At 51.6% G+C, this 13,433-nt stretch overlaps 1 long non-coding RNA gene across 3 annotated transcripts in view; it reads right to left on the bottom strand.

The window, feature by feature from the left end:
• LOC144772766 (uncharacterized) overlaps window positions 1-13,433 on the bottom strand; it is a 46,475-nt gene that overhangs the window by 32,003 nt on the left and 1,039 nt on the right. The window lies entirely within an intron of this gene.

The following is a 13,433-nucleotide window of genomic DNA, read 5'->3' as shown; positions in this document are numbered from 1 at the left end:
ATATGGATGCATGAATGGGTACATAAGTAGCTCTATGGGATGGTGACCTGGTGTGTGAGTGGTTGAGTGCATATGCGAGTGACTGTATCAGTGCCTCTGTGCATGTGTCACTGAATGTCTAAGTAGCTCTCTTGGTATCTTAGAGACTGTATGGGTGTCTAAATGGGTATATAACTGGCTCTATGGATTGGTAACTGACTGTGTTAATACATGTTTGGGTGTGCAACTGTTTGTGCAAATAGCTCTATTGCTAGTGGATACATAAGTGCTCTGTGGCTGTGTGAATGTTCGTGTTAGAGCCTCTGTCGCAGTCTGACAGGATGTGTGAATACCTGGCTGTATATTTGGGTATACAGGGTGTGTAAGTGCATGTGTAAGTTACTGTCTAAGTAATGAGTACATGAATAGCTGTATCAGAGTGTGAGGGTGTGTGACAGTGACTGTATGGGTGTGTGATTAACTATGCAAGTGGATGCATAGGTGAGAAAATGGGTGTGTGAAAGCTTTTATGGGTGCGTGACTGAGTGTATCAATTACTGTCTGGCTATATGTGCCTCTGTAGATGTGTCACTGGGTGTGTACGTAGCTCTCTGGGTGTGTTAGTTACTGCATGAGTGTCTGAATGGGTACATAAGTGGTTCTATGGATTGGTAACTAACGGTGTTAATGGGTATTTGAATGTGCACCTGTTTGTGCAAATTGTTCTATCACTAGTGGATACATAAGTGCTCTGGAGGTGTGTGAAAGTATTTGTAAGAGCCTTGGTTGGTGTCTGACAGGGTGTGTGAGTAACTTTGGTTTTCTAAATAGGTAGGTGACTGTCTTTATGGGTGGGTGGCTGGGTGTATAGGTGTATAAGTATGTGTATTTTACTGTCTGAGTACTAGGTACATGATTAGCTGTATCCTGTGTGAATGGTTGTTGCAGTGCCTGTATGGATGTGTGATTGACTATGTAAATGTATGTGTAGGTGAGTAAATGGTTGAATGAATGATTTTATGGGTGAGTGACTGAGAGCAACCACTGTGCCTCGCCGAGGCCTGGTCGCCCCCACGCTCCTCCTGCTACCTGCTCCTTCGCTGCTGCTCCTAACTTCGCTGCAGGCGACCACCCAGCCGCCGCTGCCCGCACCCGACTTTCCCGCCGCTGCCTCCCTGCGGCCCCGCCCCCCGCCAGCCGATAGGACCCCCGCTCCCGCCACCCAGCGGAACCTTCCTCCTGGCTCCCTTCTTAAGGGGACCACTGCACCCACATCAGGAGCAACCACTGTGCCTCGCCGAGGCCTGGTCGCCCCAACGCTCCTCCTGCTACCTGCTCCTTCGCTGCTGCTCCTAACTTCGCTGCAGGCGACCCAGCCGCCGCTGAGCCGCCCGCCCGCCCGCACCCGACTTTCCCGCCGCTGCCTCCCTGCGGCCCCGCCCCCGCCAGCCGATAGGACCCCCACTCCCACCACCCAGCGGACCCTCCCTCCCGGCTCCCTTCTTAAGGGGACCACTGCACCCACATCAGGAGCAACCACTGTGCCTCGCCGAGGCCTGGTCGCCCCCACGCTCCTCCTGCTCCCTGCTCCTTCGCTGCTGCTACTAACTTCGCTCCAGGCGACCAAGCCCCCGCTGAGCCGCCCGCTCGCCCGCACCGGACTTTCCCGCCGCTGCCTCCCTGCGGCCCCCCCCCGCCAGCCGATAGGACCCCCGCTCCCGCCACCCAGCGAACCCTTCCTCCCGGCTCCCTTCTCATGACGTCCCCTCGCACGCGCAGTGGGCGCGCCGATTGTGCGCCGAAGGCGCGCCAAAGGCAAGCCCGTCTGCGCCCGTCCGCGCCTGGACCGCGCCCAGCGCCAGACCCCCTGGACCCGCAGATGCCAGCCCACCCGCCGGACTTTCGCCGCCGCCACACTCAACGCACTAAACACCGGCCGGATCCCCGGATGCTACCGAGCCACCCCACGACGCACCCACGGACCCTTCTGCTGCCAATCCTTCAACTTCTCCTGCATCCGGACCTGCACCGCACCCGCCAAGCCGAGCACCAGCAGCAACCACCTGAAGTGCATCCTGCTCAACACCCGCTCCGTCCACAGACACGCCGTGGAACTCTGGAACCTGCTCGACACCACATCTCCAGACGTCGCATTCCTCACGGAAACATGGATGAACGCCTCCTCAGCGCCCGACATCGCCATCCCGGATGGATACAAGATCACCCGGAGGGACCGCGCCAACCAGACAGGAGGAGGCATCGCCATCGTCCACAAGAACACCATCCGCATCATGACCAACTCCGACGACACCCTCACAGCCGCCGAACATCTCCACTTCCAGATACACACCGACCCCAAGACCACACTCAGAGGCACCCTCATCTACAGACCCCCAGGACCCCGCACACAATTCAGCGAAGACATCGCAGACTTCATCAGCCCGCACGCCCTCTCTTCCGCTGACTACATCCTCCTAGGGGACCTCAACTTCCACCTGGAGAACAACAAGAACAGCAACACCACCACCCTGCTGGACAACCTCGGACTCAAGCAACTGGTGAACAACCCCACCCCCACCCACTACGCCGGACACACGCTCGACCCCGTCTTCTCCTCCAGCAAGGACGTCTCCTTCAGCCACTCCACTGGACAGACCACAGCTGCGTCAACTTCAGCTTCAGAAGGACCACGACCCACCACCACCCGCAACTGGTTCCCCGCAGGAGCTGGAACAAGATCACCTCCGACCAACTCTCCACATCCCTGAACCTGAACCCTCCCGCCAGCTCAACGGACCGCAACCAGGCAGCCAACGACCTCACACAGTGGATCACCAACTGCGCTGACGACCTCGCGCCCCTGAAAAACCACCCCAGCAGACCGGGCAGCAAGAAGGCCTCCTGGTTCAACAACGATCTCATGAACTCCAAGAAGAACTGCCGCACCCTCGAAAAAGCCTGGCGCAAAGACCCGACTACGGACAACATGACTGCCCTCAAGCACGCCACCCGCAAACACCACCAGCTGATCCACGACGCCAAGGAGCGACTAGACAACAACGCACACAACAGCAAAGAACTCTTCAACATCGTCAAAGAGCTCTCGAACCCCAGCGCTGGAACCAACGACATCACCCCCTCGCAAGAACTCTGCGACTCACTTGCCTCGTTCTTCCACAGCAAGATCGCCGACATACACAACAGCTTCGGCACACAACCCACGCAGCCGACCACGGAACCGACGCCCACCACCACCACCCTCCGCGCCTGGACCCCGGTCAGCACCGAAGACACCATCCACACAATGAACACTATCCACTCCGGATCACCAACCGACCCCTGCCCCCACCACGTCTTCAACAAGGTGCGCCGTCATCGCACCCCAACTCCGAGACGTCATCAACTGCTCCTTCAACACCGCCACCTTCCCGGAGAGCTGGAAGCAGGTCGAACTCAGCGCCCTCCTGAAGAAACCTTCAGCATACCCCACCGACCTCAAGAACTACCGCCCCATCTCGCTCCTCCCGTTTCCTGCTAAAGTCATCGGGAAGATCGTCAACCGACAGCTTGCCGCCTTCCTCGAGACGAACGGATCCCTCGCCAACCACAGCACCGAGACCGCCCTCATCGCAGCCACTGACGACATCCGAACCCTGCTCGACAACGGGGAAACGGCGGCCCTCATCCTCCTGGACCTCTCCGCAGCGTTCGACACTGTCTGCCACCGCACCCTAGTATAACGCCTCAGCAACAGCGGAATCCAAGAGAAGGCTCTGGAGTGGATCATCTCGTTCCTCGCCGGAAGAACCCAGAGAGTCCGCCTCCCCCGTTCAGATCCGAGGCCACCGAAGTCATCTGCGGCGTACCACAAGGATCATCACTCAGCCCCATCCTCTTCAACATCTACATGAGCCCCCTCGCGGCCATCGCACGCCAACACAACCTCAACATCATCTCCTACGCCGACGACACTCAGCTGATCCTCTCCCTCACCAACGACCCAGCCACTGCCAGAACCAACCTACACGAAGGGATGAAAGAAGTAGCCGAGTGGATGAAGAACAGCCGCCTGAAACTCAACTCAGACAAGACGGAAGTCCTCATCCTGGGACCATCTTCCTCCACCTGGGACGACTCCTGGTGGCCCCCTGCCCTGGGCAGCGCACCCAAACCATCGGACCACGCACGCAACCTGGGCTTCATCCTGGACTCCTCCCTCTCAATGACCAGACAAGTCAACGCCGTCTCGTCCTCGTGCTTCAACATCCTACGCATGCTCCGAAAGATCTTCCGATGGATCCCCACCGAAACCAGGAAAATGGTCACCCAGGCACTCGTCACCAGCCGACTGGACTACGAAAACACCCTCTACACCGGAACCACAGCCAAACTACAGAAGAGACTCCAACGCATCCAGAACACCTCCGCATGACCCATCCTGGACATCCCCCGTCACAGCCACATCTCCGGACACCTGAGAGACCTGCACTGGCTCCCCGTCAACAAGAAAATCACGTTCCGACTCCTCACCCACGCACACAAGGCCCTTCACGACCTGGGCCCCAAGTACCTCAACAACCGTCTGACCTTCAACACTCCCACCCGCCAGCTTTGTTCGACCAGCCACGCCCTCGCCGCCGTTCCACGCATCCGAAGAGCCACCATGGAAGGAAGATCCTTCTCCTACCTGGCAGGCAAGACATGGAACTCCCTACCCATCCACCTCCGTCAGACCCAAGACCACCTCTCCTTCAGGAAGAAACTCAAGACCTGGCTGTTCGAGCAGTAGAAGACCCCCCCTCCCCCAAGCGCCTTGAGACCCTCCGGGTGAGTAGCGCGCTATATACATTTCTTGATTGATTGATTGATTGAGTGTATCAATCAATATCTGGCTATATGTGGCTCTGGTGGTGTGCCACTGGATGTGTGATTAGCTCTCTGGGTGTGCGACTGGGTGTGTCTATGACTGTCTAAATGGGTATAGAACTGGCTCTATTGATTGGTAACTGACTGTTAATGGGTGTTTGGGTGTGCAACTGACTGGGTGTGTTAGTGATGGTAAGGGTGTCTAAATAGGTATATAACTTGCTCAATGGATTGGTAACTGACTGTGTTAATGGGTGTTTAGGTGTGCAACAGTTTTTGCAAATGGTTCTTTTAATAGTGGATACATAAGTGCTCTGTGGGTGTGTGAATGCATGTGTAAGAGCCTCTGTTACTGTCTGACAGGGTGTGTGAATAACTGGTTTTCTGAATAGGTATGTGACTGGCTTTATAGGTGCATGGCTGGGTGTATAACTGGGTATATGGGTGTGTAAGTGCATGTGTACGTTGCTGCCTGAGTACTAGTTAAATAATTAGATGTATCAGTGTGTGAGTGGGTGTGACAGTGCCTGCATGGATGTGATTGACTATGTAAGTGGATGTGTAGGTGAGTAAATGGGTGTGTGAATGATTTTATGGGTAAGTGACTGAGTGTATCAACAATTCCTCTGAAGTCTGATGCCGGCTGCAAGCAAACCAGCATGAGTGAGGAGAGAGGCAAATGGTGTGCGCACACATGCATTGTAGGCAATCCACCTTTGGGTGCATTTTTGAGAGCCCTTACTTAAGTCTCCCTGAGAACACATGCCCGTTCGCTCAGCGAGACCTAATGATTGAGCTGCAGCCTCAATGCAAAATGTACAGCATTGGATGGATAATAAGACAGCAATGTGATGCCCAGTAGCTGGAGATTGTTTCAGGATGGGTGTCTGTGGTTAGTCCTAAACAGCGCTGCACTCGTATGATCACCCGTAAGTTATCCCTACCTGTGTACTGCATAACAGAATGTAAATAAACTTGCAGTCGTTTTTTTCCCACGAACAGCCTGTGTTCTGCTTTTTGTTGTGATGCAGCCCTCCCAAGTGCCATGCATCTTGCGTTAGAATAACACGTCTGGTGACGGTCTAGTCTTTCACCCGTCGCCCAGGCCGGAACCGGAAGGGCGGCCAATTTGTGAAAGCGGGCGAGCCCTGTTAGCGAGCGGTCGCATATCCCCGGGCTCCGGGAATAAACATAGTTTATACAACCAGCAAGGCTGCCGAGTATTTATTTAAGTATAAAAGGGGCATTATTATAATGGCGACGAGGCGGGATATGAAAAGCATTGAGAACCTGAAACGATAAGAAAAAAAAAATCGAACAGGATAACTTTACCCCTAATTACTCGAGCTACTTTCTTGGAGCGTGCGCATTGCACAGGGCCACGAAAAAAGTACGGAGCGGTCGCAGCCAGCCTTACCACAAGACAAACATTGAAGTAAGCCCTCTTTAAGGCCTTACAGAGCACATAGTCCTAGGATAAGGGGCACAGTGAATCCCAAACCGGCTCCTCAACATAAGGGGCACAGAGACACGGGCAGCGGTGATCCAGAAGCCACAGAGCTGAAGGTGAGGTTAGTTACACGAGCCAACCCCGACGTAGACCACCTCAGAGCGCCTAGTCTGGCAAGCAAAGGCGGAGCTTATACAGCGACCAGAAATAAGGCGGGAAGCAACCCTGGAATCCCGAGGAGCCTCAGGCAGTGGCGAAAGCAGCCCTACCCAAGGGAGAAGAAGGGAAGAACAGCAAGCACCAGGCAGTCCGCCTAACGACAACAGACAAGCCCAAGCTAATGCAAGGGACAACGAGAGAATGGCGGCGACCTCCACATCACTCACCAGCATGGTACCGTTCCTACCAAAGAGAGGTGAACCCACGATGCCGTGGGAAGATTGGAAGAGGTACTTTCTGAATTATTTGGCAGGGCTAGAGGAAGAGAGTGAAGCGGAATACTCCAGCCCACGGAAGTTGAAGATTTTACTACATAACCTCGGACCGGAGGGAATAAGAGTGTACGACAACATGGTAAAGGCAACGAGACAAGCGGTAGACACGGATGTATTCCAAATCGCGATTGAAGACATAGACGCACACTACAGACCGGTGGTATGTGTGGCCATAGACCGATGCAACTTCTTTCAGAGGAAGCAAGAGAGCGGCGAGACCATAGATGAATATGTAGCGGCTCTACAGAAATTGGCCTTAACGTGTTAGTTTGGAGCGTTACATGACGAACTGGTGAGAGATCAAATAATCATGCACACATCAAACACAACAGTGCAGGAAAAGCTGTGGGTCAACGGGGATGCCCCCCTTAAGGAGGTGTGGGCCTTAGTGAAGAAGGCAGAATTGTCCAAGAGATGTGCAGAAGCGGCCAGGAAAGAGACGAGCAACAAACAAACAGTATGCAGAGTGATGGTGAACAACAAAGGAGACAAGGCCAGACAAATGGGACCACCCAAAAATTACTTCTCGAAAAGGAACCAGCAAGGAGCAGGAGCTATAAAGAAGGCCACATCGGAGAAGAAAACGAACTGCTACCGGTGTGGAAGCACTTCACACATAGGCAACGACAAGGCATGTCCTGCATTCAAAGCGAAGTGTACGTACTGCGGAATCTTTGGACATTATGAGAAAGTCTGCAGACGAAAACCCAGAGGACCTGCAGTTAAGTACGTTGACCATAGAAGCGCAGAAGAAGATGAGGCGCGAGGAGGGAACGAGTATGATGAAGAAGTTCTCTACATAGGGGACCAAGTGTTGGATGTGGACTGCAAGGGTTCCAACAAACCGGTGTTGAAAATGAACATAGGTGGAATATTGGTCGACATAGTAGCGGACTCAGGTTCCCCCATCCCAATCGTACAAAAGAAGGTATGGGAAGAACAATTTCAAGAAACCGTACAGAAGGAACTATGTCCAATGGATGTGAGTCTTGTCACCTACACAGGACAAAGGATACCCATGGTAGGGTATTGTCCCCTATTGTTTGAGTTCCGAGGAAGCAAAGCCGAATGCAAGCTATACGTGTCGGAAAAAGGGCCTTCGGTACTTGGATGGAAAGACCAGGACGTCCTAGGCATCAAGCTCAACCGAGGAGGAGTAGAAAAAGTAATGCTGACGGATTCGGAACAAGAATACGAAGGGGATGTCTGGAAGAGGGAGTACCCGGAAGTGTTCAGCGGGAAGATAGGAAAGTTAACGAAATTCTCGCACATGATTCACTTGAAGGAAGGGGCCAAACCGGTGAGCCACAAGGCCAGGAACATCCCGTTTAGGTGCCGCGAAGCGGTACAAGAAGAATTGGACAGATTGGAGAAGAGTGGCATAATAAAGGCCATCGAAAGCGCGGAATGGCTTTCGCCCGTAGTGGTAGCGCAGAAACCCAACGAGAAGGTGAGGCTGTGTGTGGACCTCAGGGAACTAAATAAAAACATACTGATTGACAAGTTCCCTTTACCACGCATAAATGAGATGATCACGAAAACCAAAGGCATAAAGTGGTTTTCCACGGTGGATCTATCCTCGGCGTACCATCACATAGCATTACACCCTACATGTAGCCACCTCACTTCCTTCATTACACCGTTTGGGTGTTACAAATTCATGAGGATGCCGTTCGGGTTAGCATCAGCGGCGGCAGTCTTCCAAAAGTTGATTCACAAGCTGTTCCAAAAGGTGGAAGGCGTCCAATATTTCCAGGACGACATTCTGGTAATGGGGAAGTCCAAACCGGAACACAACGACAAGTTACATGCAGTCCTGAAAATACTCCAAATCAATGGACTCACGGCAGAGTGGGGGAAGTGCAAGTTCGGAGTGCCATCTGTGACATACCTTGGACATGAAATCAGTGAGAAAGGTATCGAGCCCAAAAGAGCCAACATAGCAGCTTTAAGGGATGCGCCTACCCCAGTGTGGCCGAATTCTATAGCAAATTCATCTCGCACTTTGCAACAAAAACCCACCATCTTAGACAGCTGCTGAAAGAGAGGAATGGATTCAAATGGGACAAGGAAGAGCAAGAGGAGTTTGAGGCGTTGAAAAAGGAAATGAGTGAGGCTGTACCACTTAAGGGTTTCGACCAAGCAGCAGCATCCATACTAACTACAGACGCCAGTGATAGAGGCCTGGGAGCAGTGCTTATGCAGAGGGCAGTCAATGGTAAAGTCTCAACGGTGTGTTTCGCTTCCAGGTCATTGGCACCCAATGAAGAAAAGTTCAGTGTCATCGAAAAAGAGATGCTAGCAGTGGTATGGTCAATGGAACGCTTCAGGCAATTCCTATGGGGGGCCAAGTTCCTAGTACGAACAGACCATAAACCCCTGATAAAGGTACTCACCTCAAGTGGACATGCCAACGCGACTCCAAGGATAGCGAAGATGACGCTAAGACTTCTGGATTATGTATATGAGGTGGAATACATACCAGGTCCCCGGAACAAAGTAGCGGATTTTTTAAGCAGAGCGGCAGCCAAGGAAGGAGCGGACGAACAAGAACCCCCCGGATGGGAAGGGTACATGGTAGCGACCATGCAAGACCTAGAACAAGTAATCAGTGAACAAGAATGGAACGAAGCGTATAACCAAGACGAGACCCTGGAGGCAATCAAAGGGTACGTGATGCATGGATGGCCGGATAAAAGACAACTGGACAGTCAGATGAGGAAGTATTGGGAAGTTAGGGAAGAACTATCTATTGGAGAAAATCTCATCTTCCTGCTGAGAGGGGACAGAGTGATTCCTCCCCAGAAACTAGTGGAACACATATTGGCGATCTTACATGAAGGGCATCAAGGAATAACCAAGACCAAGGCATTGGCGAAACAAGCATACTGGTGGCCAGCAATTGACAACCAGGTGGAGAAGTATGTGAGGATGTGTGAATCATGTTCTCGAGCAGACAAATCCCAAACCATGATAAGGCCCCCGTTGGGAAGATTTCCCATGCCCAGCAGTCCGTGGGAGATGGTATCCATTGACATTATAGGACCCATTCTCAACATAGAAGGAGTGCAGAAATACACCATAGTGTTGGTGGACAGGTATTCTAAGTGGCCAGAAGTGGAAGTAAGAGAAAGCGTGGACACGGAGGCGGTGCTTTCCTTTCTCAAAGCGGTGTTTGTGAAGGAAGGAATCCCCAAAGTAATAACCTGCGACAATGGGCCACAGTTTGTGTCAGCCAAATGGGAGGCGTTCATGGCCTGAAATGGCATAGAGGTGAAACACACGCCCATCTACCACCCAGCAGGTAATAGGTTGCTAGAGCGTTTCAACAGAGTGATCATGGGGACCATTCAGGCAGCGATAAGCGCTGGTCTAGATTGGGAGAAAGAACTGCCAAAAACGTTATGGGCATACTGCATCACCCCAGGGAGCACGGGATACAGTCCCTTCAAAGTGTTGAGAGGAAGGGAACCGTTTACCAAGGACAATCTGGCCTGGAAGCACATGGTAGTACAAAGTAAATGGTCTCCCGCAGTGGTCAGAAGAAATTTGGAGAAGGCGCAGGAAGTATATACTGAACACTACAATAAAAGGAGAAATGTGCGAGGTGTGACTTTGGAGAGAGGTGACTGGGTGAGAGTGAAGGAAGCGATAATGAAGAAGAAAGGAGAAAGCAAATTCACCCCATCCCTCAAGGTCATTGAACTATATACTAGATCAGCTTTGTTAAGTGACGGCAAAGTGTGGTCTCAAGATCGGATGGGGAAATGTAACAAGATTCTCCAATGGGGGACAGTCTCAGAAGAAGAATCTCATCCTACTGCAGACAAAGAAGAACAAGGACGGATAAGAAGAGAGGAAGTGCGGAGAAAGGAGAATGAGCACGTGGACACCCAGGAAGGAGAAGGAACCACAATAGAAGAAGGGACCGCCTGGGAGGAAAGTAGCATGGAGATGAACCAGAGTCAGAATGAGATCGATCAAGGAAACGAAAATGTGAGGAACAGGCAGGACATTGCCCCCAGCATCATCAAGAGGGAGACAGTGAAGGAAGAAGTGAGAACGAGAGCGGGCAGAGTGGTGAGAGTGCCTAGGAGGTTTGAGGACTTCACAATGAGCATCAAGTAAGACTGTTCTAATGTATACCTTACACATTGTTGTTGGCGTTTAAAGGGGGGAGATATGTGGTGACGGTCTAGTCTTTCACCCGTCGCCCAGGCCGGAACCGGAAGGGCGGCCATTTTGTGAAGGCGGCCGAGCCCTGTTAGCGAGCGGTCGCATATCCCCGGCGCTCTGGTGGGAATAAACGTAGTTTATACAACCAGCAAGGCTGCCGAGTATTTATTCACGTATAAAAGGGGCATTATTATAACACGTTTCTGGAAATGTTTTTGCCTTACCATAAAGCCTGAGAGTGTCACCCAAAAGAACCCTGTCCTGAAGGGCAATAATTCCATCCAGAGTCTTTCTTTGCTGGGACAAGGGCATAAAAGCTTAATTCTGAGTGCTGTTTTTTCAAACGCCACAAGATGGCGCTAGCATAAAACGGGAGGTATAAGATTCTCACTATATTATGAGGTGGAAATATCCTGCTTAGTACCTCAAACGAACTTCAGAGATTTGAAGACAAAAGCACAACGCCACACACACCTGCAAAATTAATGTAAAAAAAACACCCTGCTCACACCGTATCAAATAAATGTGTATGCGTAGCCGCAAAATGAAGCTCCTAAATGCACGCCAAAAACTGATGATTCAGTCTAGACTGCAGTATAAGAGGGGCCTAATTGGATAGACATGTCCCCTGGAGCCCCTCTGAGATCCTGTAGTAGCCCTTTGATCCCACGTGACAGAAAGCCAGGCAGACAGTCAATTTAACATGATCTGCTCATGGCATTAATTTGATTGTTTGCCTGCCAGGGAGGTGCAGGCTGGCTAAGGCAGTGAATTTGTTTAATGTTTTGTTTATCTGCAGCTCTGCTCAGCAACAGGTGTCCAGCCTAGGTTGTGGGCTGTGCCATGCTACTATTTTTATTTATTTATTTTATTTATGCGTTTTTATATAGCGCGGACTGTACCTAGGGTGACCAACCGTCCGTAAATTTCACGGACAGTCCGTCATTTCGGCCGTCTGTCCGTTGTCCGTGAAGGATTTTTTAACGGACGCCATTTGTCCGTAATTTTAACCGGGCAGAGCTTCCACCCACCTTCCTCTTTTGCTCTGTTGCTGTTGAGGTCGGGTGTAACAGACTCCGATGCTGTTCCAAAGCTCAGATGCCCCGCAGCATTGGAGAGGCACAGCAGGATGGCAACCCTCACACCTTCAGCCCTTGATGAGCTGTTAAGAGGTGCTTGAAGGTGATTGAGAGGGAGGGGCTGCAGCTTCAGGGGCATCTATTCAGATGCAAACAGCCCTGAATGCTTCATGTCTCAGTACTTTAGAGGGGCTCACACATTCCCTTTCTGAACAGGGCCCCAAACATCCTAGAACCAGCCACGATGATTACACCGAGGCAGCACGTGGTTCTCTTCACAGAGATTAATTACTGTCACTAAATTGAAAACAAACCTTGGTTAGTCAAACATGCAGTCAAACTGTAATAAAATAAAGAAATGGCACGATCGCACCCACACTGATTAACAAAGTATGGCGGTCAATAAGTTAAATCAGTTCTTTTGAAGTATCTCCTGTAAGTACTGTACACCACAGTGGGGGATGGCAAAACTAACGTTTTGGAAAGAGCCTGTCTTCTAGTTGTCTAGTCCAGGAGGGGTGAGGAGCCCTACCCCACCCTGGAAGAGACCAAGATGATACTAGAATACTGCATGCCCACCCCTATGTCCACCCTGGTGGATCCTGTTCCCTCTACTGTGATGGCTCATGTTCCCCCTCCTGTGATGGCTCCTGCCGCCCCCATTGATGGCTCCTGCCCCCCAGTGATGGCTCCTGCCCCTCCATGTGGTGGCTCCTGTCCCCCCCCACCTGTGATGGCTCCTGTCCCCCCCTGTGGTGGATCCTGTCTCTGCCCTGGGTGGCTTCTGTCCCAGTCCTGGAATGGCTCCTGCAGCAAGGGTGAAGTTCTCGATGCGCCTCTTCTCAAAAAGGCTCAGCTCAAAATTATTATGAAAAGGTGCGTGAGTAAGTGAAGGGATGGGTGGATGGCTGGCTGGCTGAATTAGTTAAAGGGTGAATGGATGAATGAAAGATTGAATACATGGATAATGAGAGAGGATGGATGGATTGATGAGTGCGTGGAAGGATGGCAGAGAGAAAAGGTAAATAGCTGGATGTTTGGGTGGAAGGGTAGCTGGATGGGTAAAAGGGTGGATGGATGAGTGAAAGGATGGATGAGTGAAAAGGTGGATGATAAGTGAGTGGGTGGATGGATGAGTGAAATGATGGATGGATTGATAAGTGCAAGGGTGAATGGATTGACGGATGAGTGAAAGGGTGGATGTAAGGATGGATGAGTGAGTGAAAGGGAGGGTAGATGGACAAAAGGATGAATAGATGAGTGAAGGAGTGAAAGGATAAATGGATGAGAGAAAGGATGGATGAGCGATAGGGTCAATGGATGTATTCATGAGTGGATGAGTAGATGGATGAGTGGGTGGATGGATGGAAGGAAGGATTGCTAAGTGAA

This window comes from Lissotriton helveticus, chromosome 8 (genome assembly GCF_964261635.1).
Source record: "Lissotriton helveticus chromosome 8, aLisHel1.1, whole genome shotgun sequence".
NCBI lineage: Eukaryota > Metazoa > Chordata > Amphibia > Caudata > Salamandridae > Lissotriton > Lissotriton helveticus.
The sequence above is the reverse complement of the archived record's forward strand: the minus strand, read 5'-3'. Positions and strand labels throughout refer to the sequence as shown.